Here is a 24,203-nt window from a genome sequence, read left to right on the forward strand (position 1 = left end):
AAGTATCATTATCCTTGTTTTTGTTTTTGTCACTATTCAAGAATCTCGTCGTGCTGAGAAAATAACATTGCTCGGCTACAGTGTTTTCTACTCCTTGCACCAAGCGTGAGTCTTGCTCAGAGAGAAAAGGAGCTTCTGAAGAAGACACGCTCCCAGACCACCCCGAGCCCCTCTCGGCTGTGTGACAGGTTTAACTATCAGCTCTGTCCCCTCCGAAGATCTCTGTAATTACGAGCGTTCTGCGCTCACCCCCGAATCTCAGCAATCTATCGATTCGTGAAGGGAACACATTGATTTTTCTCTCGGCCCCTTGCGCTACGATGCCAAAGGCTTTTCGCCAACGAGAGCTGGCTTTTGTGGAACCGGACAGATGTGCTCTGACGAAGCAGCGAGTAAGATATCGTCCAGACGTATGAGCAGAATCGCGGATAAGGCCCCGGCACTGGAACTCTGGGTCATCCTATGCTGGTAGACATGCGACCTCTACCAAAATCAAAACATCTCCCCGCTCTGGAACTCTCAACATCATCGTTTTCAAAGCCTTCAAGTCTGCCTTATTATCCACACACATCCCTCCTTCTGCTGCACCATCCTGCGATGTGTTCTGCACATACCACATTTTTGTATCCTCATCTGAGGATATATTTTTATTAATTTTTAGAGAGAGAGGAAGGGGGGAAGAGAAGGAGAAAGACACGTCGATCGGCGGCCTCCTACACGGGCCCCGGCCGGGGATAGAAGCTACCGCGTTTTGGTGTGTGGGACAATGCTCCAGGCGACTGGGCCACCCCGCCAGGACTGGATACTGCATTTTTTTACAGATTGAAGGCACAACCCTCCAGCAGCAGAAAGACTGGGACTAATCGTGACACTCAGAGAATGGTGAGACTCTTTTAGCAATGAAGTGTTTTTAATTGAGCAATGCACATTTTAACCATAACCTGATTGCTGACTTAGTAGACTACAACAGACTGTGAATGTAACTTTTACGTGCAGTGACAAGCGAAACCATTTCTGTGTGTCACTTTGCTGTCACCTCCATGTTATCGCAGTGGTGTGGTACCCGCGGTATCTCCACGATCTGTCTGCAGTTCTGGCAAATATTATTAGTCTTGTTATTTATGAAAATTTTTGTTGGCACCCAGGTGACTTGATTTTTGTAACAGAAAAGCAACGTATAAGACCAAAAGTTAAATTACGGTGGCCTCGCAAGGATGTTACTTGATTTTCACTTACTGTATCTGATTTATGGACTCTCTGCAAACAGTCAGCTCGCAAGGGCCTTTGAAAAATGAATGCTTCTGTTGTTAAGGACGGATCAGCTATGCATAGGGTGCGTGTGCTAAAACTTCAGGAACAGGTATTATTTCAATTTCTCTTGCTGTCCAACAAAGTACCTGGACCAGAGGCTGAAACCATCACCCCTTACGGCCTCCTCGGTTCTGTGCCTCAGGGGTCTAGGTCTGGCTCCACTGGATTCTCCATCCAGATCTCGGAAAGCTACAGTTGACACGGCGCCCGGGCTGTCATGTCCTCAAGGTTGAAATGTGAACAACTGATTTCCACACTCACTCATGCTCTCAGCAAAGCTCACCGCCTCCCAGGTACACGGCTGAAGGTCCCACGTGTTGGCGCCCCCGGTGACTAGAGGCTCCTGCGGGTCCCAGCGGCCACCCGCCGTTGCTCACCCCGTGGGCACCCCCTGCCCGGGTGCCGACCTTACCAGGCCTGCAGGGAGCGTCTCTGAGCTCCGTCAGGCCTCAGTCTACAGCAGGCTTTCACTGGATCGGGTGAAGCCCACCCAAGAAAATCTTCTGTTTAACAAATTCGGAACCAACAGATTTGGGATGTTCAGGGTGCCTGAGAAACTCCTTCATTAGAGCCACACCGTTGGTAGAAGGAAATCCCAGGGCCTGCCCCGATTTAGACAGAGTGGGTTTCCTAGGGCGTGCCTCATAGGGGGCGGGAAGCTTGGGGCACCCACATGGCGGCTACTGTAGATTGAGTGACATTCCCAAAGACAGAAATTTTAGGGTCCTAGAAATAAGGAACAATCACGTAATTATACGTCAGCGCACACCAACACAATTTAACACACACACACTCAGGCAGACTAGGTACCACCCTAGTGCTAGGGATTGAGTTCTCGTCCGAAGTTTCCCTGGGCTGCACGGGCCAGTTAAACTCTCCAAGAGCCTTGGACTTGGCACTGGTACCATTCATCTTCGGGGAACACAATTGTGGCCCCTTCCATCTCTCGCCTCCTCTGCTGTTCGATTTCTATGACAGACGCAGAGGTCATTGGCCGGACAAAGAAATGATGATGGTGATGGTGATGAGTGCTGTGGTAAGGACGTGAGAGCCAGTAGCCACAGGTGACCCCGACCACATAAAACACGGCCACGTCAGCTGCACATGTGTCCCGGATGTGAAACACAAGATTTCAAAGACGCAGAATCACCAAAACAACAGAAAAAGAATGTGGGAGATGTGATTAGTATTTTGTATTGATCACAATTGGTCACGTGCTGGAAGGATAGAATTTGGGCCCCATCAGGTATATCACTGAAATACATCTCACCTGTTTGGCCTTATGTTCATGTAGTTTTCGGAAAATACGAAGTTCCACAAGCGGCTACCCTTCTGTTTCCACTGGAAGACACTGGGGAGACCACTTTTTTCTACCCATTTACACTTACTTGCTGGAGTTTTGCGGGGGTCAGAAAGCAGTGCTATTGAATAAATCTAAAATTATATCTCCATCACTCAGAAGCTCCTGAACATATACTTTTGTATTTCAACTGATTTATTTTTCCAGTATATTGAAGCTTTTGACAGATCAATGATAGCGACTATTCATGTGAGCATAATAAATTGTACAGAAGCCTTGTATTCACATCTGAAAATACAACTAATCCCTACGGGAGAAATGACCTTTCCGTACTTCCCTAAAAAGTTTGTTATGGAGATTTACTGAAATACTAGATAAAATGACTTAGAGCTCCTTTTACACATTAAGTGCTGCCTATTTTATTACTTTTTAAATTGTTGCGCAGTTATTTGGAGTAGTGAGGACCCTCAGAAATACCTTCATTTAACAACATTTCAATGTTCCTTTGGACAATGCTACGATCATTTAGATTGCCGACATTAACGAGCTGGACCGGGCTGTTCGCAGTGAAAATGCTATCGCAATGTTGTAATAAGTGCGCGGTGCCAGGCGGGTACGGGAAACAGCGGGGGGCCGCTTTGGAGAGTAGGTGATTGTCTAGCCCCTGTGGTACCCCTGAGCCCCGCACAAAATTATATTGACTGTAAAGAAAATGTTATTCAGGGCAACCCAGCAACGGTGTCACTGAGTAACCGATTCACAGTTTTGACCCAGATACATGTATTTGGGACAGGTGAGGAGTGAATTCAAAAAAAGAGAGAGAGACAGAGAAGGAAAGAAAGAAAAGAAAAATCATAAATTGGGCAGCACAATGCCTGTGGCTCCAACGTCCTTACCCATTGCTCGGTTCTACACCTCAAACTGTTTTCCCCCTAAATCATGGATATTCGAGATCTCTGACTTGCTTTGTTCCCTTTCCTGAGGATATAAAAAGAGTTTCCTACATCCATTAGACACAGGCAGACTTCCCCTCTGAATAAAAATGTACCAATTTCTCGGGTGGCTTGTACTTCACCCACACGGGCCCCTGGTCATTTCTGAGACGTTCACGGCCCCAGGAGGGGGAACAGCAGCCATCTGCAAGCTGCGGCCGATCGCCCTCTCTCTCCATCGGCAGAACCTTAATTTCTCCTGACCAGGAAAGAGCCTCTGCTTCGGAAAAGCAAACACACGCGCTTCTCGGATGGACAAGGTCACACAGGTTCCGGGTGCCTCTCCCTGATCTGAGGGGGTCCTCTTCCCCCTGCACCTCTTCACATGCCGTCATCTGTGCGAACGAATCTCTGTACCCCAGGCTCCCCTTTTAGGAGGCCGACTGAACGAGAGTTCACCGGAATGTCGTCATCCTAACTGCATTATATCCTCAAACAAGGGCGCATTTGGAGGGGCCAGGGCTGAGGGCTTCAGTTATCCCGCTCAGGGGACATCATTCAGCCCACAGCAGGGGAGAGAGCAGCCTAGTTCCATCACCCGTGGAAAAATGCAGCAAGAAAGGGGAAGTTCTTTCCCGCAGGGCTGAGTCCCTACCCTGCCACCTACACGTAGGTCCTCAGGAAGCCCTTCACCAAGGTGAGTGACTCAGAATTTCTCCGACTCCCATGAAGGAGTCCCGCTCCCATGACAGGCTGCTTCGTACAGCTGACAACTGGGAGACAGTCACAGCCCAGGGGAACAAAGTCACCAATGTGTCCCCCGCGCTAAACATTGCCTTACTTGGCATCCTGGGGGTGCTCGACACCTAACGAGCGGATCTGTGACTCACAGGCTCCTTCTGCAGGGGGCTCTTTGCTCCTCCCCAGGCTGGAAACAACGGCAGCTTTTAAATTACCTGCAGGGAGTTTTAAAATGCCCAAGGCCTGCTCTGCAAATCCCATAGAAGGGTGTGTGTGCATCACCCCATCACCCGAAGGAGAGAAACAGAAGCAGCAGCCCAGGGGATGGGGATGGTTAGATGCAAGAATTAGAGAGTGATTCTGGGCAGATTAGTACCAGGAGGGGCACGCTCCCCACTCCCCGAGGACCCAGCAGGAGAAGGCTCCTGGTCACTCGGCCCCCCGCAGAAATTGAGGAAATGGTTTCTGAAATCTTTCCGCACATGCCTTAACTTTTTATACAACTCACGGTGTGGGCATGGGTGACTCGTTTTATTAACCCGCTCCCCAACATTCCCTTCACACAAAAGTGCTCCGACCCGCATCCCAGAAAATGACAACTTTTGTTTTCATTTGTGACGGGACACCTTTTTTTTTTTCTTTTTTAAATTTTTATTGTTATTCAATTACAGTTGTCTGCATTTTCTCCCCATCCCTCCACCCCACCCCAGCCAAACCCACCTCCCTCCCCCACCTCCACCCTCCCCCTCGATTTTGTCCTTGTGTCCTTTATAGTAGTTCCTGTAATCCCCTCTCCTCACTGTCCCCTCCCCACTCCCCCCTGTCCATTGTTCGATTGTTCTTGACTTCAATGTCTCTGGTTATATTTTGTTTCCTTTTTTCTTCTGTTGATTATGTTCCAGTTAAAGGTGAGATCATATGGCATTTGTCCCTCACCGCCTGGCTTATTTCACTTAGCATAAAGCTCTCCAGTTCCATACATGCTGTTACAAAGAGTATAAGCTCCTTCTTTCTCTCTGCTGCGTAGAATTCCATTGTGTAAACATACCATAGTTTTTGGATCCACTCATTTGCTGATGGGCACTTAGGTTGCTTCTAGCACTTGGCTATTGTAAATTGTGCTGCTATGAACATTGGGGTGCATAGGGTCTTTTGGATTGGTGTTTCAGGGACACCTTTTTTAAAAAAAAAACCACTTTACTGAGATAAAGATGAATAATGAGTTCATTTCTGGACAAAGAAAAGGTGAACGTATGTTTCAATGTGTAATATACCCAGGTTAACGTCCCTCTTTCATATGAGAAACATACATTTTGAGGGCTGGGCTACAATCTGCTGTGTCCATGCTGATATGGATAGATTGATTCATTTAATGACTGAGCACATGGAGAAATGCTCGGCATAAAAACCCAGGACATGTTGAATGTCTACGACTTAGTGAGTTTGGAGGCGGGCGCCCTCCTGGGAACCCATCAGCACCAGCTGTGACGGCAGATCCCAGCCCCTCCGAGAGGCTCCTCCCACTCTGTCAATTATTAGCATTTTTTGTGTGTGGTAAAACCATTAATCCTAAGGTCGACCCTCTTAGTACCTTTTTTTTTTAGAGATTTATTGCTATGGTTAGATGAAGAAAACTTTAAAGATTTTATTTCTTTTTTTAGACAGAGGGAAGGGAGGGAGATCAAGAGGGAGAGAAAACATCAATATGTGGTTGCCTCTTATGTGCCCTCTACTGGGGACCTGGCCTGCAACCCAGGCATGTGCCCTGACTGAGAATCGAACTGGTGACCCTTTGGTTCTCAGGCCAGCACTTAGTCCTCTGAGCCACACCAGCCAGGGCCCTCTTAGTAACTTTTAAGTCTATAACACATTATCATTCAATAGGCTTTATGCCGATAGCAGGCTCCCAAACTTCATCCAAGTGTGTACACAAAACCGTGTGCCTTGTGCCCATCACCTCCCAGTGTTCCCCTGCACCCAGCCCCTGGCCACCATGCCTATGGTGTTTCTCAGTTTCCCTATTTTGGATTCCACATATCAATAAGCAACATGCTACAATATTTCTTTCTGTGTCTGCCTTATTTCCCTTGCATCCTCTGAACCCATCCTTGGCGTCACCAACGGCGGGATTTCCATCTTTTTCAGGCAGATTCATAGCCCCTGGTATGGACGGACCATGTTTTCTTTATCCTCTCATTCATTCCCGCACATTTGGGTTGTGTGCACATTATGGCCGTAGGGGAAATGGCACAAGGCACACGGGGGTGCGGGCATCTCTTTGAGATCCCCATTTCACCTGCTTCGGGTGTGCGCCCAGCAGCGGGAGGCAGCGGGACGATTTCACAGCCCCTCGGTGTCCTCTCAGCCCCTCCGGTGCAGACCCCAGCGGATGCTGTGGGCTCCTCCTCTTGGACTGATGAGCCCGGAAAGTGTGCCTTCCAGAGAAAGAGGAAAGTTTGCCACCCACAGTGTCTAACCAGACGGAGCACCATTGCATGGGCCTCTGGATTCCGGGAAGAAAGGCTTTCACCATAGACTTAGTGAGTTTGGAGGCGGGCGCCCTCCTGGGAACCCATCAGCACCAGCTGTGACGGCAGATCCCAGCCCTAAAACCAGTCCGAGAGTCACCCACACCCCTGGCCGTTGGTACCGGGTGTCTCTCGCTCCTCCAGTTCAGTATGTCTGCCAGGACACGCAGCTCTTCTGCCCTGTGCGCGTCTCTATCTCCAGGGCAGGTCGTGTTCCTGTAGCTGTTCCGAAGCACAGAACACAGCGGTCCCCTTGTGTCTTTTCCCCGGACCTTCCAAAACAAACCAACTGACCAAGGGAATAGCTACATGGACGACTTCCTGCCTCCTGCCCCCAAAGAGATCCAGCTCCTCTCACAAGAAAGCAGGATTTGGGAAAAACCAACACCCGGACAACTAACACTCTGAGGGCAAAGTGAGGCCTGAAAGTGCACTGATTGTGACAGCATCTCGACCTTCCTTTCCGGGGAGTGAGGGGCAGGCAGGTAGACAATCTGTCGCAGAAAACGGCGCCGTGGTGCTTTGCCCCGGGTGCAGGAAAGGACAGATTCCGAGGCTCCTCACTGGGGAAGAGAAACCTCGGGCGAACGACGGCCGCCTGAATCAGCTGCCCTCGTTTTGGGGAAGGACCCCCGAGCTTAAAAATAAGAGATGGAAACACGGCTTTTGCTGCGCGTGGTCAGCCGTGAAACGCCCAGGCCAGGACTGCCGGCGGCAGCGCCGTCTTCGTGGGCTCGGGGGCAGCGCGGTGCCCCACGCGGAGAGCTCTGCGTGCTACTAGGCACGTTATTAATGCCGTTCTCTCCTCGGCTATTTTTCACACTGTGGAAATGATTCTAAATATAAGCTGCAGAATTATGTAACTGTTTGCCATTATATTGTTCCTTCCTTTTCTTTTTTTTTTTAAAGAACTTCTAGACGGATCCACCGAAGAGCTGTTTCGGCTGCAAGCAATATAAAAGATGGATGCGCCGGTGGCCCTTTCTCCTTCATTAAGTTCTCGGCCGGCAACACTCCTGGGAGGTGTGATTTAATCTCGGTAATCTCGGCGCGGCCATTGAAGCAGCGGGTTCGGTTGTAAAAGGGGTGTTTCAACATCTCCTGCGACAACACGGACATGTAAATGTTTTCACTGCATTTCTCCCACCCGCGTGATCCAAGAAAGTGGAAAAGGGGGAAGGAGCGAGAGAGGGACAGAGAACAGTGAGTTCACGCTTTTGCAGGATGGGATACGCCGAGTGCAGCTCTCAGAAGGAAACCAATGGCCGCAGAAGAGCCCCCCGCACGAAAGGAGTCGGAGGTCTTGGGATGGCCCAACCTCCTTTTAGGGTTTGATACCAACCGATATTAGGTCAAGAATTTGGGGTCACGGGACTGCTTGGACGTCAAGAGGAACGTCCGCCTTGCTTGGCCGTTGTCCGTTTGGTTTCAAAAAGTGTCCCTTTCCTTCCCTTGCAATAAAATACAAGTACTCACGGGTATCTTATTACAGCAGTGAGATTCAAGACTGCCATTCACATATATTCAAGAGCCCATTGTACTGGCCCATGCCATTTCTAAAACTGTTTTATTTCATGATCTGAGAGAGAGACATCGATTTGTCGTTCTACCTATGTGTGCTTTTGTTGGTTGACTCTCGTTTGGCCCATGACGGGGGATGAAAGAATCCCACACCACGGGGCTTCTCATCACACACCTTACAGCTGCCTCCCCATAAACCTCACCAGGCGCAGAAACCCCGCACGCCCTCTACCCCCTGTGGGCTATTTGGTTTCCACGTCACAATAAATAGACATATTGAGGAACTGTAGGGACCCACAAAGGTGTCTGCCAGCAGACATCGGTCGCTTACCAGAATGTATGTAGGTATGGGGCTTGTGCGTTTTTCTTTATGTGTATATATTTTTCCTCACCCAAGGACGTGCTTATTGGCGTTGGAGAGAGAGGAAGGGAGGGAGAGAGAAATATTGATGTGAGAGAAACATCGATTGGTTGCCTCCCTTACGCGCCACGACTGGGGATCAAACCCCCAACCTTTGATGTACGGGTGATGTTCCAGCCACATGAGCCTCCCGGCCAGGGCCCTTGTGTGTATTTCTACGGTGTTCAAACTAGTCGTCAAAAATATGTGGTATCTTTATGTCGGTGAAAGACAAACACCACATGATCTCACCTTTAAATGGAACCCAAGCAACAAAACAAACACGCAAGCAAAATAGAACCAGAGGCATTGAAATTCAGAACATAGGGACAGTAGCCAGAGGGGAGGTGGCGGGAGATAATGGGGGCAAAGGCGGAAGGGTTTTGCAGAACATCAATAAAGGACTTACGGACAAACCAAGGAGGGGGACCAGGGGTGGGAGGCTGGGGCGGCTGGGGTTGGGGGGAGTCGTGGGGGGCAAATGCAGACAGCTGTACTTGAACAACAATAAAAAAACCATTAAAAAATTATGTGGTACCTGCTAACATTCCTCCCTCAAAACTCCACTTGGAATTTTCTGACTCAGAATTTTGTCAAAGTGTAAGAGATACAAACCCAAGAGAACTGCCTGCCTGTAGCATCCTTCACCTTTAGCCTTGTATCATCTTGAGAGTTTTTCTGGATACCGAACATGGACACAAAATTGTCCAACGGGGTAGTTAGTCATTGCCTGCAATGGCAGACAGCGAAGGAGATGAAATGCAATTCACATCTTTTGCTGCTTAGACAGGAAGATACAATGTAAATCATTTAAAGGTGTATTTTTAAGAATTTAGGTGTAAACAGCTCTCTTTAGAGATCGTCTGTATTTAATTGTTCTGTTTTATAGAGTAGCCCCCTGTTTTAATCAGTCATAGGAACACGGGTGAAAACGGTTCTGTCGTGAAAACGGCCGTTCAAGTTCATTGGGCTCACTTTGCACGGCAGACGCGGAAAACACTCCTTCTTGGCACTGACATGGAACATGGACTTTTTCAGAAGAACTTTCCTGGACATAGTAGCAAACGATGAAAAATGTGATGGGCTTTGACTGTATTTCCATGAGGCAGGTCTTAGAATTTTAAGAACGTTTAGTAATGTGTTACTCTATTGTCCTTCACTAGCAAGATGAAAATACAGAAGGTTTTATAAATGAGACAAAGCGTCCTCTCAAAGCGAGATGCATCGAGCACACGCCTCGGCTGAGAAAGGGCCCCTGAGTAAATACCAGTGCTGACGTGCGAGCACCTCTGTGCGGCCCACGGTTCTCGTCGTGGCCGACCCAGACGCATGGGGTTCGCAGGCTTTATACCCAACGTCTAGCCCACGGGCCTCAACTTCAGGATCCTTTGCACGCTCCTTAAAAAACAGAGTCTCATCCTGACTGGTTGAACATTGTCCTGCAAACGGAGGGGTCACTGGTTCGATTCCCAGTCGGGGCACATGCCTGGGTGGTGGGCCGTGTTAAGGGCGTGCGAAAGGCATCCAATCAATGTTTCTCCCTCACATGCATGTTTCTCTCCCTCTCTTTCTCCCTCCCTTCCCTTCACTCTAAAAAAAAATGAATGCATAAAATCTTTAAGAAACAAGACAGTCTTAACTTCATCTTAGTCTTGCTCGGTCAGTCTTCCCTGGGAGAGCCCCCCTGTAATCCCACCCCCGGTGATGCACGCACAGGAACGCACGAGATGTCCTGTTGTTGATTAAAGCCACCCAGAGCCACTTGACCAAAAACGTCTTTGCGCGAAGGCTTGGTCCCTGACAGGCGGACCTGTGTCATGGAACGGCCGGGTAACAATCATGCTCATTAACACTCGGTGATGCTAGTGATACCGTGGGACTCACCAAGTGTGCACAGCAGGTCCTCGAACTACGTCAACACATTCCACGCCGGGCCCTTGTCACGCTCAAGAGGCGTCGTAGGAACTTCCGTCTGGTTGACATCAGTCCCCTACACGGTAAATATGTTTCACGTTCAGCCATTGTGATGCATTTCCAGCCCCTCCTGACGGTGTCACGTGAGAATGCCCTACAGCTTCATCATCTTCCTGTACAAGGACGTGAGTAGGAACCACATTTCCACTCAGACTTTGCTCCCCCTTTCCCTTAGTACAGACCCATTTCAGGGCAGCGGGGGCTTTGTCTGGAGGTTTTCTTAGCATCCTCACCCACCATGGCTACGGACACTGAAGAGAGAGCTAACGTGGCATCTGTGTGTCTGAGACTGAGGAATAATGAGGGCCCCCAACGAAGCGGGACTGCCTTCTTCCCGCCAGGGCCCCCGCGGGGTCCTTCATACACCCCCACATCGACACGCAGCCCCTCACGGCGACGGCGTTTACCGCTTCCCACATTTGCACGTGAGGGCACAGGCAGGAGACCACAGGCCCTAACTCAGCGGTCTTCAAAACTGTCCGTGGGGGCACAGCTTTACCCTCTCACAGACGACCGAGGGCCTGGAAGAACACTCAGCACGGGTCCTATGTATCCGTGTTCGCCACAGGAGAAATGAAAACCCAGGAGCAGTTACAGTCTTTCCTCATTACACTATGAAATGTAGATGGAATGTAACAGGCCCTGTACCGGCTAACGTAAATAACATTTGAATAGAAATAACTACATTAGAAAGAACGAGTAGGTCCCACTTTGTCTTTCTATCTGCGCGAATCTCGTTAGCGAGCTTGATGGAAGACGGCCGAGCTGCCCTGTGGCGTCTGCCTTCAGTCTTTGCTGACAGCGGCTGGCTGTCGTAAGCCTCCGCGAAGCTGCTCTCTAAGCTGGCGAGGGAAACAGAGGAGAAGAAGGCAGTCGTGCCCGAGAATGGTGGACAGCAGCGTTTCGGCCAAAGAACCCCTGCATAGGTTCTTGGACACGCTCAGGGCTCCACAGTCAAGATTGGAGGCTGGCGCTTGTGCGTCAGAGAGTGGACACCAGGTTCACTGCATGGCATTTCAGGGCCAGTGCAAAGGGGAGCTCCCCCCTGCCCCCGTCGAAAAGTATCACAGTTGTTTTCCTTCCACATCCCCATCAGTCCTCGTTTAGCTGATGGGCATTCTGACAGGCGCAAGGCGGTGTCCCCTTGGGGTTTCAGTTTGCATCTCTCTGATGCTTAGCGACCTGGAGCATCTTTTCATGTGTCTATCGGCCAATCATGTGTGCTCTCTGCTGACGTGTCTGCTCAGGCCCACAGCCCAATTTTCAGTCAGATTATTTCCCTTTCATTGTTACATGTTATGACGTCCGTATATGTCTTGGATACCAACTCCTTACCGAAGGTACCACCGGGGAGTAAATTCTCCCACTTAGCAGGCCGCCTTTTTGTCCCATGGAGGGCTCCTTTGCGCTGCCGAAGCTCTGCATTTCGGCGTAGTGCCAGTTGTTTATTTTTGCTTCTGTTTCCCGAGCTCGAGCACTTGTCTCCAGGGTGACTGAGGTCACGGGGCTGGCTTCCGATGTGCCCTTCCAGGAGTCCTGTCGTTTCAGACCTTATGGGTAAGTCTTCACCTTTTGCAGTTTGTTTTTGTTTACGGCGTAATAGAGTGAGTGGGGCAGCTTCCCTTTTTTCGAATTTTATTGATTTTTAGAGGGAGAGAGGGAGGGAGATGGAGAGAAATAGAGAGAGAAACGTCGATTTTCGGTTCCACCCGCCTATCATTCATGGGTTGCTTCCGGCACTTAACCCGATCCGGGACCCAACCTGCAACCTTGGCTCACGGCAAAGACACCCCAGCCTACTGAGCTACCCAGTCAGGGCCCAAGTTCTTTTTTTTTTTTTTTTTTTTTGCATGTATCTGCTCAGTTGAAGAGACTGTTGTGACTCCAGTGCCTAATTTTACCTCCTTTGTCCTAGATGAGTTGACGGGATGAGAACATAGTCACTGATGTTGTGATACATTTACACGGTGCCAGCAGATTGCTGCACTTACCGAGGTGATCGCATTGCAACGTGTAAAAGTATCGAATCACTATGTTCCTGAAACCAATATAACCCATGCAAGGCTGTGCACCAACTCTGCGGACACAGAAAATAAATTGAGAAGTTCTGAATCTCAAGAGGGCCACAGCAGAGCCTCAAGCCGAGTGACGAGCCTTCTGTAATTAGGACAACATGGAGATGAAAGTGAGCTGAGAGAGGTCGCTTTAACTAAAACATCGGAGAGCAACCCATTCTTGGTAGCAGAGGAGAGGCTGCGAACGCACGGTTACACTTAATGGTTACAATGTGGCTGTCTCTCCCAGCTAATGCAGATCGTTATTGTGTAAATAATCTCGTGGCGAGTCCCAGAAACACTATAGAGCAGCAAGCACATAGCAACGGTTTATTTTAATGCACTGGATCCCTCACACTAGCCCTGGTGTTCTTATGTTTATCCTGAACGTTCACAGTAAGACTATTCCCATGCAGCGCCTGCCTGTCCCAAACCGGGGGCAAGTACTTTAGAAAACAAACAACAACGAAACCCAGAATAGCTCTGTCTGTGGTTGAGGATAACATACGTCCTGCCAACGAGAGTGAGCCGCATATAAATGGGGAATTCCAGTGAAAGCCCAGGGCGTGCTGGGGACTCAGTCCCACGGCGCAAGCTTCCATCTGCATCCGAGTGGAGGTCAGGCACCAACAGTGCAGGTGGCCAATCGTGTGGACACCGAGGGGCGAGGACAGAAAGTGGCGTTCACCGATCAGCCCTGCACAGTAGAGAACGGGCGGCTGGCACTGGAAAAGCCCATGCCCCTGACGATTTGCACACAGTGGGAGTTACGGTGCCAAGCCCACAAGTCAGGCTGAGTCGGAGGTTCAGGGGCGCGGGCTGAGTGGACGGGCCAGTTCTTATGCAAGCGTCAGCCATCCGACTGATTCCACTCCTGGGGGCTCTGGAAGAGCGGCAGGTGGTCCCGAACAGTGGGAGAGGTCTGCACAACATCCTTGGGGGTGGGAATCGCTGATGCTATCTCCAGGGCAGGAGGGAAAGGACAGAGCTCTATATGTTACGCTTTGAAGGCTATATTCGTGAGTTTTCTTAAGCAGAGGATACCTTCTGAGACTTGCTTCCCAGGCAGGCCCCAGGCCAAGGCTACTTTCCAGGGCAGCCATGACTCATAGAAGGGCTAATTTCATCATTTTATCTCCAAGCTACATTCTTATATCCCTAGGCCGGCCGTTATGGTTGGCTGCCGGCCTCCCCTCTCCCGGCCATGCCTCTTTCCTCAAGGACTCTCCAGGCTCTCCTCTTCCTCAGCCTTGGCGTGAACTTGGTCCTCTGTCTCTTTTTCTTCCCCAGCATGAGAGCAAAGCCGCTGTAGGTAGCTGAGCAATCAAAATATTCCCCACCTTCTTTTTCCCTCACCTCTGTTGCAGGGCCAAAAGATACAACCAATGTCGCGGCTACTGTTACCAACACAAAGAGACGGAGAACCTACAAGAACATTGGCTTGTCTTGAGCCTACAAAGTAGAGCAGATTGTCCGACGAGAGAGAAGATGCGCTACCTCTTTCACCTGTACCCACGTAGGGGGTGGGCGAGAGCCGCCCTGCAGGGGGGCGAGTGCAAGGCAGGGACATAATTCTTCTCCACACTTGTAGGTTCTTGGCTGAGACATTCCATACAGTAAAAGAAAGAAGGAAGGAAGGAAGGAGTGAAGGAAAGGGAGAGAAAAAAGAGAAAGGAAGGAGGAAGGGAAAGGAAAGGAAAGGAAAGAAGGAAAAGAAGGAAGGAAGGAAAGAAAGAAGGAAAGAAAGAAAGAAAGAAAGAAAGAAAGAAAGAAAGAAAGAAAGAAAGAAAGAAAGAAAGAAGGAAGAAAGAAAGAAGGAAGGAAGGAAAGAAGGAAAAGAAGGAAGGAAGGAAGGTAGGAAGGAAGGAAAGAAAGAAGGAAAGAAAGAAAGAAAGAAAGAAAGAAAGAAAGAAAGAAAGAAAGAAAGAAAGAAAGGGAGGGAGGGAGGGAGGGAGGGAGGGAGGGAGGGAGGGAGGGAGGGAGGGAGGGAGGGAGGAAGGAAGGAAGAAAGAAAGAAAGAAAGAAAGGGAGGAAGGAAGGAAGGAGAAAAGATTAACAGGAGAAAAATAAACAAAAGCTTAACAACATGTATACCTCTCGTACACATGGCAGAGGCTCCAGAAAACAGAGTCAATCCCAGAAACGGCAGAAGCCACGGCCTTAAATGCCTTATTCAGCTAAACACAAAAGATGCTGGAGGCGGCCGTTATGGGAGGTTATGGGGCAAAGCACAGTAAACCGGCAAAGTGTTTCATTCAGGTTTAAGTTCTTCCCTTCTCCATTGATAAGAGTTTCTAGAGGTTGAGTCACCCTTTTCTTTCTGGTTCTGAAGAAAAAAGCCCCTTACAAATGCAGATTTCCATTATAAATGTAAATTTTCCTTACAAAAAGGTAGCTTTTCCTCAGTCTTTCACAGCCATTGCTATGTCAACTATTTCTTAAGAAATGGCCAGTTGACGCCCCGGCCAGGTGGGTCTGTTGGTTGGAGCCTCATCCCATACGCCAAAAATTTGCGGGTTCAATTCCCGGTCAGGGCACATACCTAGGTCACAGGTTCAACTTCCTGCTGGGGCACATACAGGAGACAACCGGCTGATGCTCAACATTTCTCTCTCTTCTTCCTCTCTCTGCCTAAAATCAATTTTAAAAAAATAGCCAGCTTAAAATAATCCTTTCACCAAAGAGAGATATCTTGGGGTGGCAAATTCTGCTCTCCTTCAAAAGTTAACTGAGCCTGGATTTTAAGCCTTGACTTGGCCGTGACAATAATACCAGCCTCCTAAAATTATTACAGTAATTAAATAACCAGCGCATGGCACATAACTCGATAGAGAGTGTTATTAAAGTTATTTTCAGTAATTCATGAAGCTAATATACAGAGGCTTTTAAAAACCATGCCGTGGAGTTTCAAGGGACACCCACGTGGGAGGAAAAAAATCACATGTGACTTGCAGCAAGCATGAACTTTTATCCCACGCAGCTGAATGCCGCCAACAGGGACAGGGTGGTGCCGGTTGAGAACGACCCCTTACATATGTGTACGTTATTAAAATGATCGCTGGTTTAATCCATCCATCTTCAGTCCGGGTGTCTTCTGCACTCTCTGCCCGTTTTTGAATGAGCTGCTACAGGTACAGGGTGCCTCGCTTTAAGATGCTGGATACGGTTGTGGGACCAGAGGAGGTTACCTGACCAGGGAGGAGAGGGAGCCTGCAGAGGAGGTCTGGAGTGCAGGGACGGAACGTGTCCTGTGGTCCTTTTCGTTCACCTCAACTGGATGATGGGTAGGCGGCGAGGTCTGCAAGAAAGGCAGAGGGGCATGAGGAAGGAGAAAGATGCCTCAGAGAACTCAGCAGGAGACACTATGAGAAAGCGTGTGTGAGCGAGCAGCCCCAGAGCTGAGGTAGAGAGAAGGGGGAGGGAAAATGAAGGGGCTGGGAATCGGACAAGAAAGGGCCAGACACAAGGTAGAAGAGGGGGTCGGGCAGAATAATTCACTGATAGAAAGAGAAGGCATGGGCTGCCCGGGGAGCTCAGTGGGTTGGAGCATCGTCCCAGTAGCCAAGAGGTTGCGGGTTCGATCCCTCGTCAGGGTGTGGAAGGGAGGCAACCGATTGATGTTTCTCATTCTCTCTCTCCTGCTCTCTCTCTCTCAATAAAAATAATCAATGAGTGTGTTCTCATGTGAGTATTAAAAAAATAAGAAAGAAAAGAAAGAGTAGGTACCCATGAAGTCAGCCTGGGGGCAACCTGAGATCCGACTCTCTTAGCCCACAATGCCTTGAAAGTAGGTGATCTGTATTCAATTTTTTCGTTGTTGACACTATTACAGGTGTCCCCATTCTGCACCTCCGTCCTGCCCCACCCAGCCCCACCCTCTCCTCACCACTGCTCTGTGTGTGCATGGGCCACGCACCTGCTCATACATGGCCTTCGGCTAATCCCTACCAGTCCCCCCCAGCCGCCCTCCCCTCTGGGGTCTGTCAGTCTGTCCCAAGTGCATCCCACTCCCGGGAAAATGCCCTAAGGATCCCCAAACCCCAGTCAGAAAGCAGGCGTGTGGCCCGTGTTTCCCCCAGCGTCATCTACAGTAGACAAGATCCGGAAGCGTCCCCAGTGCCGTCGCTAGATGAGTGGACGAAACAACTGTGGGTCACTCACCCGGTGGAATGCTCTCCATTCTTAGGGTTATGCGAGTTCACCTTCGGACAAAACATAACAAAACCAAATATTAAAGTCTGGTTTCCCTGGGTTAAATTATACAGCTAAGTATAAACAGCTTTACATTTCAGATAATTTTTGGGAAAAAAACCACGATAAGGTCACCCCAAAGACAACTAGTATGAACATATGTCTACAGTTCATTGCGCAGAGTTCCCCAGTATTACTGTGGTGTTCTGTCATCATACGTATCTCAAACGGAATTTATTTGTTAATACTTCATACAGGGTATGAGAGCTTCTAAATTTGGATACACTTCTCATGTTCCTATTTTTGATGTATAAGAGCCCATTGAAGTCATGTGACGGCATCGATTCAAACACCAATACTACACATATAAATTATTGACCCACTTTCCCTATTTCTGGGTTTTCCACCCACAGATTAGCTGGAACTACAGACGATAATCCACAGCCGTTTTCCTTAAAGTCTGAGCATTATTTTTAAATCATCTTACTCCATTTGTCATGGAAAAAAACCCTGAGGAAAATCTATTTTTTTTCTTCCACTTTTTTTTTTTGGTCAGTTCTTTCTCTTGCTCAAATGCATATAGATTTGATGATGTTTCCTTTTCCATGAAATTCTTCAAAGTCGACGATCCTCTTGGCTTAGTAAAATTTTTTTCTATGATACTTTTAGCATTTTTCTCTCCTCCATTGGTCTTTATTTCCCAAAGTCCCCCCTATTATTTGAAGTTGAAAGTAAGGTTCTAGGGGACCCTTTGGCCTCAAGAAATCTGACAAATTCTCTCACCAGTTAAAAAATAAAATTGGGTAACATTGTAAATGCCCTCCCATCTTACGGACTGGATTTCCCCCGGTTTTCCTGTTTCTTTTTGTGGATGAGAAAGCAGACCTCCTTTCGGTACACAGTGCATTTCTGGAGCCCGCAGCATCTCTCTCTACCTTCGCTGCTCATTCGTCCACCTGAGCTGGGATCGTGAATAGGTTCCCCCTGCTGCTGCTGCTGCGATCCGTTCACGAAGGACGCTTTCCTGCTCCCTCCCTGGACTGCGGCCCATCCCAGACGTTGTGGAATGGGATCTACCCCCTGTGTGGTGTTGTGAACCCACCTGTGGACTCGTTTGCCAAAGGAGCTTTGTGACGTCACTCCCTGCAGCCTTGGTCTCCAATGCATGTGTCAGACATGCTGAACTACCCGTGGTCGCCAAGGACCATGTACACCTTGACGACCAGGGACAGCGGTACTGCCTTTCCTTCTTAAAAGTTGCTAAGAGAGTAGGCGGTGAAGGTCCCCAGCACAAGAAAGAAAACGTGTTTTTAGGCACGGCGACAGATGTCAACTAGACTGAGAGAGATGACTTTGCAGTCTACACCGATGCTGAACCGCCAGCTCGCACACCTGAAACTCACATAATGTTCTGGGTGAATTAGACCTCAATTAAAAAAAATAACTTTTGGTACCTTAATCGTGGACATCTAGCTTCAGAATTATAAGGAAATGAGTCTCTATTGCTTAAGCAAAAAAAAAAAAAAGTTATTGGGAGCTGAGAAAAGATACAGTGCACTTCCTTCCGGTCTGCCTGGGTTTTGGGGTGTATTGCTTCCTGGTTCATTCTTCCCTGTGACCCCACAGCCCCGTGTCCATCCTTACCTTTTGCGTTTTGTTCTCAAGATGAGGAATCCTCTCGCGTGAGCAGCCTCTCCTGTCGTCCTGGGGGATGTGCCCAGACGTCAGCACCAGGCAGGTTTTGCTCGAACGCACTCCTGAGTCCTCTCTCCTTTTCCTAACAAAACTACCCTGTGCGTTTGAAGCCCCACAGAGGCGGGGAAAACGCCTCTTGCTCTGCAGTCTGTTTTCAGCGGAGAGCCCATTATCTCGGTACATTCTTGACAATAATGATTCAACAGTTCTCTTCTGTCCATTAATTATTTAAGCACTTTCCCTTGGAGTGAGGAAAGAACGGTAAAAGCCTGATGTCTGCAGAACGGGTACCAAGTCAGAGTCTTGTCATTGGAAGGTCTGGTTTCAAAAGCCAATTAGTTTTACAAAATCGCACGGTGGGACTTCCAAGAATAGCTCGCCGAGGCTGTCCGCAGCTCTGACCCAGGTCGTGGGCCGCCGGGAGTGGGGGCTCCTGTCCTTTCGCGGGTGTTCACGCGGGTCACCGTCCTTTCAAATCCTGTCCACTTCATTCTTCACAAACACTTTGGAAACTGGATGTGAGTAGTTCCATTTTGAAAATTGAGAAAAAAAAAAAACCCCACCTGAAACTAGGGGAGAAGTCCCCCCGCTCCTGGTGAGCTGAGCTGACCCTGCCTCCTACTCCTTGCTTCTAACACCACCGGTCCCTCTGAGAATCACGCTGTGCAAAGTAAAAGTAATTCTTCTCCGCCGTGAGACTGTTAAAGGCCCGTGGAGTAAGTGACCACCGACGTTTCACACGGCAGTCCCTTCTTTATCGGTGCTACGCGGAAACATGGAGAACGTTCATTGGGAAGTCAAAACGGACTGTTGCCTGAACTTGCTGCTTACAGTAGATTCCAGAGACAAGACTGACGATGACTTTGGCCCCGTGCTGCTCACGTGTGGGGGACACGCTGCAGGCACAGCCAACGAGGGTGGGAACAAAGGCACCCGTGTGCGTGGTGTAGCCGTGCGGGGGTGTCCGTGACTCTCCCTCAGAAATGCCCTTGACTTCACATCGGCTCAGGGGTGGGCTTGGCGAGCTTGGGCTTCCTCCTCCCGGCTCCTCACGTCCCCTCCTTTCATCTTTACCTTTGGCCAAGCCCTCTCTCTCACCCCTAACTCTCCTGCTACTGACTTGCTGAGTGGCAGCGCTGGGTTACCCCAAAGTCTCAAGTTCAGTTTAAAGTCTGCTGAAGGTGTCAACACTCAAGGGTTTTTTTTGTTTTATGTGTTTTTTATTTTTTGTGAACAGCTACAAAGATCTATAGAAAAAAATTGATCTGCTAGGTCCAATCCCTTTCATGTGAGGAAAAGAAAATGTTTTTCCCGGAGACATCACGAGCGTTGGAACAAGCGCACTGGGGGCAGAAAGTCTACGGATGCTTTCTCTGCGACCCGCGTAGCTCCAAGCATATTTTAGAGCATTTTCTAAGGAGAGGCCTTATCATGATTTACGCCTTTTTTCTTTGAAAAGATTGCACGTTTGACATTATCAGGATGATGTTAGCTTCATAAACACAGTCACTGGAGGAGTCCTTGGCAGGAAAGTCGGCGGGGTCATCTGACTGATCGGCTCACTCCGCCCTGCCAGCCGTTCCAATAGACAAGTGGGCCAAGCTACCAGAAATGAGGCCTGTGCCAGGAAAACACACTTCTGAGAGCCCTCTTTTTAATAATGCATCAGCGTCAGACCATCCGCTGGGATGGATGTGGCGACCGTGGGTGTGAGAGATGAATCTTGTGCGGGAGAAGGGCTTACCCCGACACAGCTGTTTTCTAGGGGTTAAGAGGTCTCCTGGTTCCCCACTTGCAAAGGCCCGAGGTGCTACAGGAACCATTGTCTGCTACATCTCTCGGTGCAGGTGAGCTGGCATCTGCCCTGGCCCCACCTCTGAGCTGAAACGGGTTGGTGGATGGCAGGCATCTCTCGCCTCTGGACAGGTGGAAGTCCCGCCCCCAGGGACATCACAGCACGCCTGTGACATAGGCAGTTTCCAGGAGATGGGCCGAGGTCCTCACCGTCCTGAGGAACAACGTCTCGATTCATCTACGCTGTTGGCTGTGATGAGTTTCCCACTCTCTAGGGCACACGGCTGAGAAACCGTCCCCAGCAATGGTGCTCATTTCTACTGTCATCAGCAACAGAGGCAAGATTCTTTTTCACATCTTACAGTATCTCTGGGTGTTTGTTTTTCGGTGGGAAGGTCTGAGAGCTGCAAAGAGGGATTTTGGGGTTTCCATGGCACCGTGGGGTTGGGCGTGAGGCCTGCTTGGTGGTTACGGCACCTTGGCAGCACGCATGGAGGGTGCAGGTATGGAGGAGAGAGGACGGCTTGTGAATCGGTGAGGGAGTGACAGAGTGGTCCCACCGCTCAGGGCATGGAAGAAAGACCAGAGTACGTCTCAGGGAAGGGCATCTGCAGACCAGGAACGGTGGGGCTAGCCGGGCCTCCCTACAAGGCAGGGACCAGGTGCCTTCGAAGTCGCTTCTGCTTCTGGCGTCCTAGGGCTGCAGCTCTGTGGCACACACACAAAGGCACCACAGATTGGTCCTGCCCCGGGGGCTACATCGGCTGTGACGCGGCAGTATTGTGGGTGTGAGTCACCCCCTGGTTATCTGCTCCTTGGGGCGTGACTGTGTGAGCGATGACTCCAGCAGAAGCTGTCACCGTAAAGGAGGTCAGGAAGCAGGCGGCATGAGTTAGCTCATCTGGGCCGGTTGGCCAGTTGGACCGCAATGGACTGGGAATGCTCACGCAGTGGTTGCTCTTAGCCCCTGAGGTGACACCGAAGGAGCAGATGGAAGGGAAAGAAGGGGAGTGAAAAGGGGGGAGAAGGGAAAGAGGACAGGAGAGAGGAGAAGAAGCTGGAGCACAGGGTGGGGGTAATATTAGAGAAACAAGAGTGGGGGGTGACCAAGTCCGCAAGAAAGCGGGAAGTGCTCATCTGTGCAGGCAGAGGGCAAAGGAGACTTCCCACGTGAGGAAAGACTGGAGCGAATCTGAATGAATACTGTTTGCAGCAGGGAGGTAGGAGAGGTGTTTCGTGGTCCTGTGGAAGAACCATACGTTGGCCCACGAATGTCAGAGAGGGGGATTCAAGCAGAGGTGGTAGGACTTTTGAAGGTCAAGGAGTAGGTCAGTTCAGACCAGAAAGAGCAGCACATTTCATACTAAAGAATTCAAGCGATATTTTCCAGGAAATGCGGAGTTCAGGTGTGTTTCTCAAGGTCATTAGGACGTGGGAGCTTTCTGACAGAAATGTGGGGGAGAAAAAGGCAGTAAAGTTGGAGAGAAGCTGCCTGTGAAGATTGTATCAGTAGACGAAAAATCAACAGTGTGAGTCACTTATTTCCAACTTAGAGCGCACCGCTGTGTTGTCCTGGGGCGGGGGGGGGGGGGGGAGTGACACCTCTTTAAACCGGTGCGTTTCTAAAAATAAATGAGGATAGGCAATTTCACAGGCATTTAAGATCTTAAAATACAGAGCAGACAAATGGGAAAGAACTAATACAAATAATGATGGGAGTTAATGACATAGAGGAGAGCGGATATGTTAATGTAACATCATCCTAGATATGATTTCTTCAGAACAAACAAGAAAATATAACATCAGATGCACAACTGTGAACGGCATTAGAAAAACTTAGAGATATCCAAACTGAGGGAAGAGAATTATATGTCGAGAAACGGAAACACTTATCAAACGCATATATTTATATGACATTTACCACGTGAGAAGGAATGGGAGCATTATTTTTACAAAGTCATCAAGTATGAAAATGGATTCCAGCAGAGGTAAAATTGCTGACCAGGGACTGTAGAAGACATGAGGGAATTCTCCCAATGTGATGCCGTTAAAGGTAGTGCGTGGTTTTAAAGTAGGAGGAGGCGGGGAATCCTGCGGAGTTATCATCTTCGAAGAACAGGAAAGAAAGCAGGACACGGAAGTCTCCATGCGCCGCTACCAAACATGCCCATTTCAGGAGCGCACGCCAGGTCCGCCGTGCACAGGCCAGACCTGTAACTCGTATTAATGTCACGTGACGGAAGCAGGACACAGGTTTCTCCATAAATTAGATACCATTGATGACTTTTGATCAAATTCAACTTCCGCACTTCATCAGGGCTCTCGGGGAAAGAGCAAGAGAAGAGAACTTCCTAACACGATGGAGAAGGCACTTCTTTCAAAATATTATCATACTACATGGGAAAAGCAAGACGTTTTCCATTCAGATCAGTCAATCATATGACGGGAATCTTCGCTCCATTTTTTGTTTCCAATTTCTCTTCAGAGAACGAGTCACGTTGGATAGGAGGAGGCGCAGTTACCGATATTTGAAGACGGTTCGGTACTGGACCAAAAGACTCAAAGTAAAAATACCCAACGTCACATGTTAGGAAATAAATACAATTTTTAATGTTTACACCATGACCAGTGCCAACAAGGTCATCTTAAAATGCTGTTTGCACAATAGCTATGAAAAGAGAAAGAAACAAAATAAGAACGTTTTTAGATCTGCGTGAGGAAATACGACTTCTTAAACTCAGAGGGACGACGTAAACAAATACCAGACCGGGTTTCATAGCAAGCCCGAGACGCGGGGCCGTGCAGGGCTGGGGAGACCTACTCTCCCAAAGAGAAACCCCACTCGCAACAATGTAATGCACATTCGTGCCAAGTAGCAAAGGTTTAGCTTGCGGGAATGTTTCAAAATGCATTTGCAGGAGTAAGTTTCATAGATGCTTCAGGAGCGTTTGGAAAGTAAAGCCGTGAGATGCTTGTGAGAGATGTGGTAAAGCTACGATAATATGGAGGAAATTCGTACGTGTGAGGAGAGAGGGAATATTGACTTCGCCCGTACATCCCACAGACCCGCAGTAACTGAAGATGCTTCCAACACCAACGCAGATCTAAGCTGACGGGGAGGAAATTGAGGATACGGTGAGCGACGAACGCAGCTGGAAGCACAGCGTACGCAGGCTGGTCCAGTTTTTATTAGAAACAGAGACACACACAAGACTGTTTTCCGGGGGCAACTGACACGCTGGACGTTTCCACAGGAACCTGTTGGCAGTGGTTATCTCTGAGTGATAACATTGAATTGTTTTCTCTTCGTTTATCTGTACAGTCTTGTATTCTGTCTCCTAGTCAATGCGACCCCTTTCAAAACCAAGTTAAAAATAAGAGGGCAGAGGACCAACCGTACGCCGTCTCTTCCTAATAAAATGTAGGCTGGCTCGTCAACTATGGTAAAAAGTGACCTGTGACCTATAAGCTTGCCGTTAAATTTAGTGCTTTTGTGGATTTCTGGGGCACCGCTCGCGAGCTGGGAAGTCGGGTAAAAATGGAATGAATAAGATCATGCGGGGTGACCAAATCCAGTAACTATTTTCAACCCCCTGCCACGTCCTACCAGGGTCTGTGGGGGAAAAGTCTGAGCTTACGAGCGTGGGATTATTTCTGTCTTTACGGGAAATTTTGTTCTAGAGACGGGCTGGTCATAGTCCACTTTGTGGCCAGCCGAAAAATGGGCGCCTCAAAGGGGTCCGCCTGCTGATTCCTGCCACA

The 24,203-nt window shown here is 49.1% G+C and overlaps 1 protein-coding gene across 3 annotated transcripts in view; it reads right to left on the minus strand.

Moving 5' to 3' along the window:
* Positions 1 to 24,203, minus strand: part of LOC139440587 (neuroligin-4, X-linked-like) — a 354,500-nt gene that overhangs the window by 216,426 nt on the left and 113,871 nt on the right. For 2 of the 3 annotated variants that reach the window (XM_071220389.1, XM_071220387.1), the window contains 3 exons: positions 16,923 to 16,963; positions 15,950 to 16,059; positions 15,304 to 15,392 (listed from right to left, as the gene is read on the minus strand). The gene's annotated coding sequence lies outside the window, so the exon portion shown is untranslated. The remainder of the gene's footprint in view (positions 1 to 15,303; positions 15,393 to 15,949; positions 16,060 to 16,922; positions 16,964 to 24,203) is intronic. The other variant, XM_071220388.1, reaches the window with a different exon arrangement.

Source organism: Desmodus rotundus, chromosome Y (genome assembly GCF_022682495.2).
Source record: "Desmodus rotundus isolate HL8 chromosome Y, HLdesRot8A.1, whole genome shotgun sequence".
Lineage (NCBI taxonomy): Eukaryota > Metazoa > Chordata > Mammalia > Chiroptera > Phyllostomidae > Desmodus > Desmodus rotundus.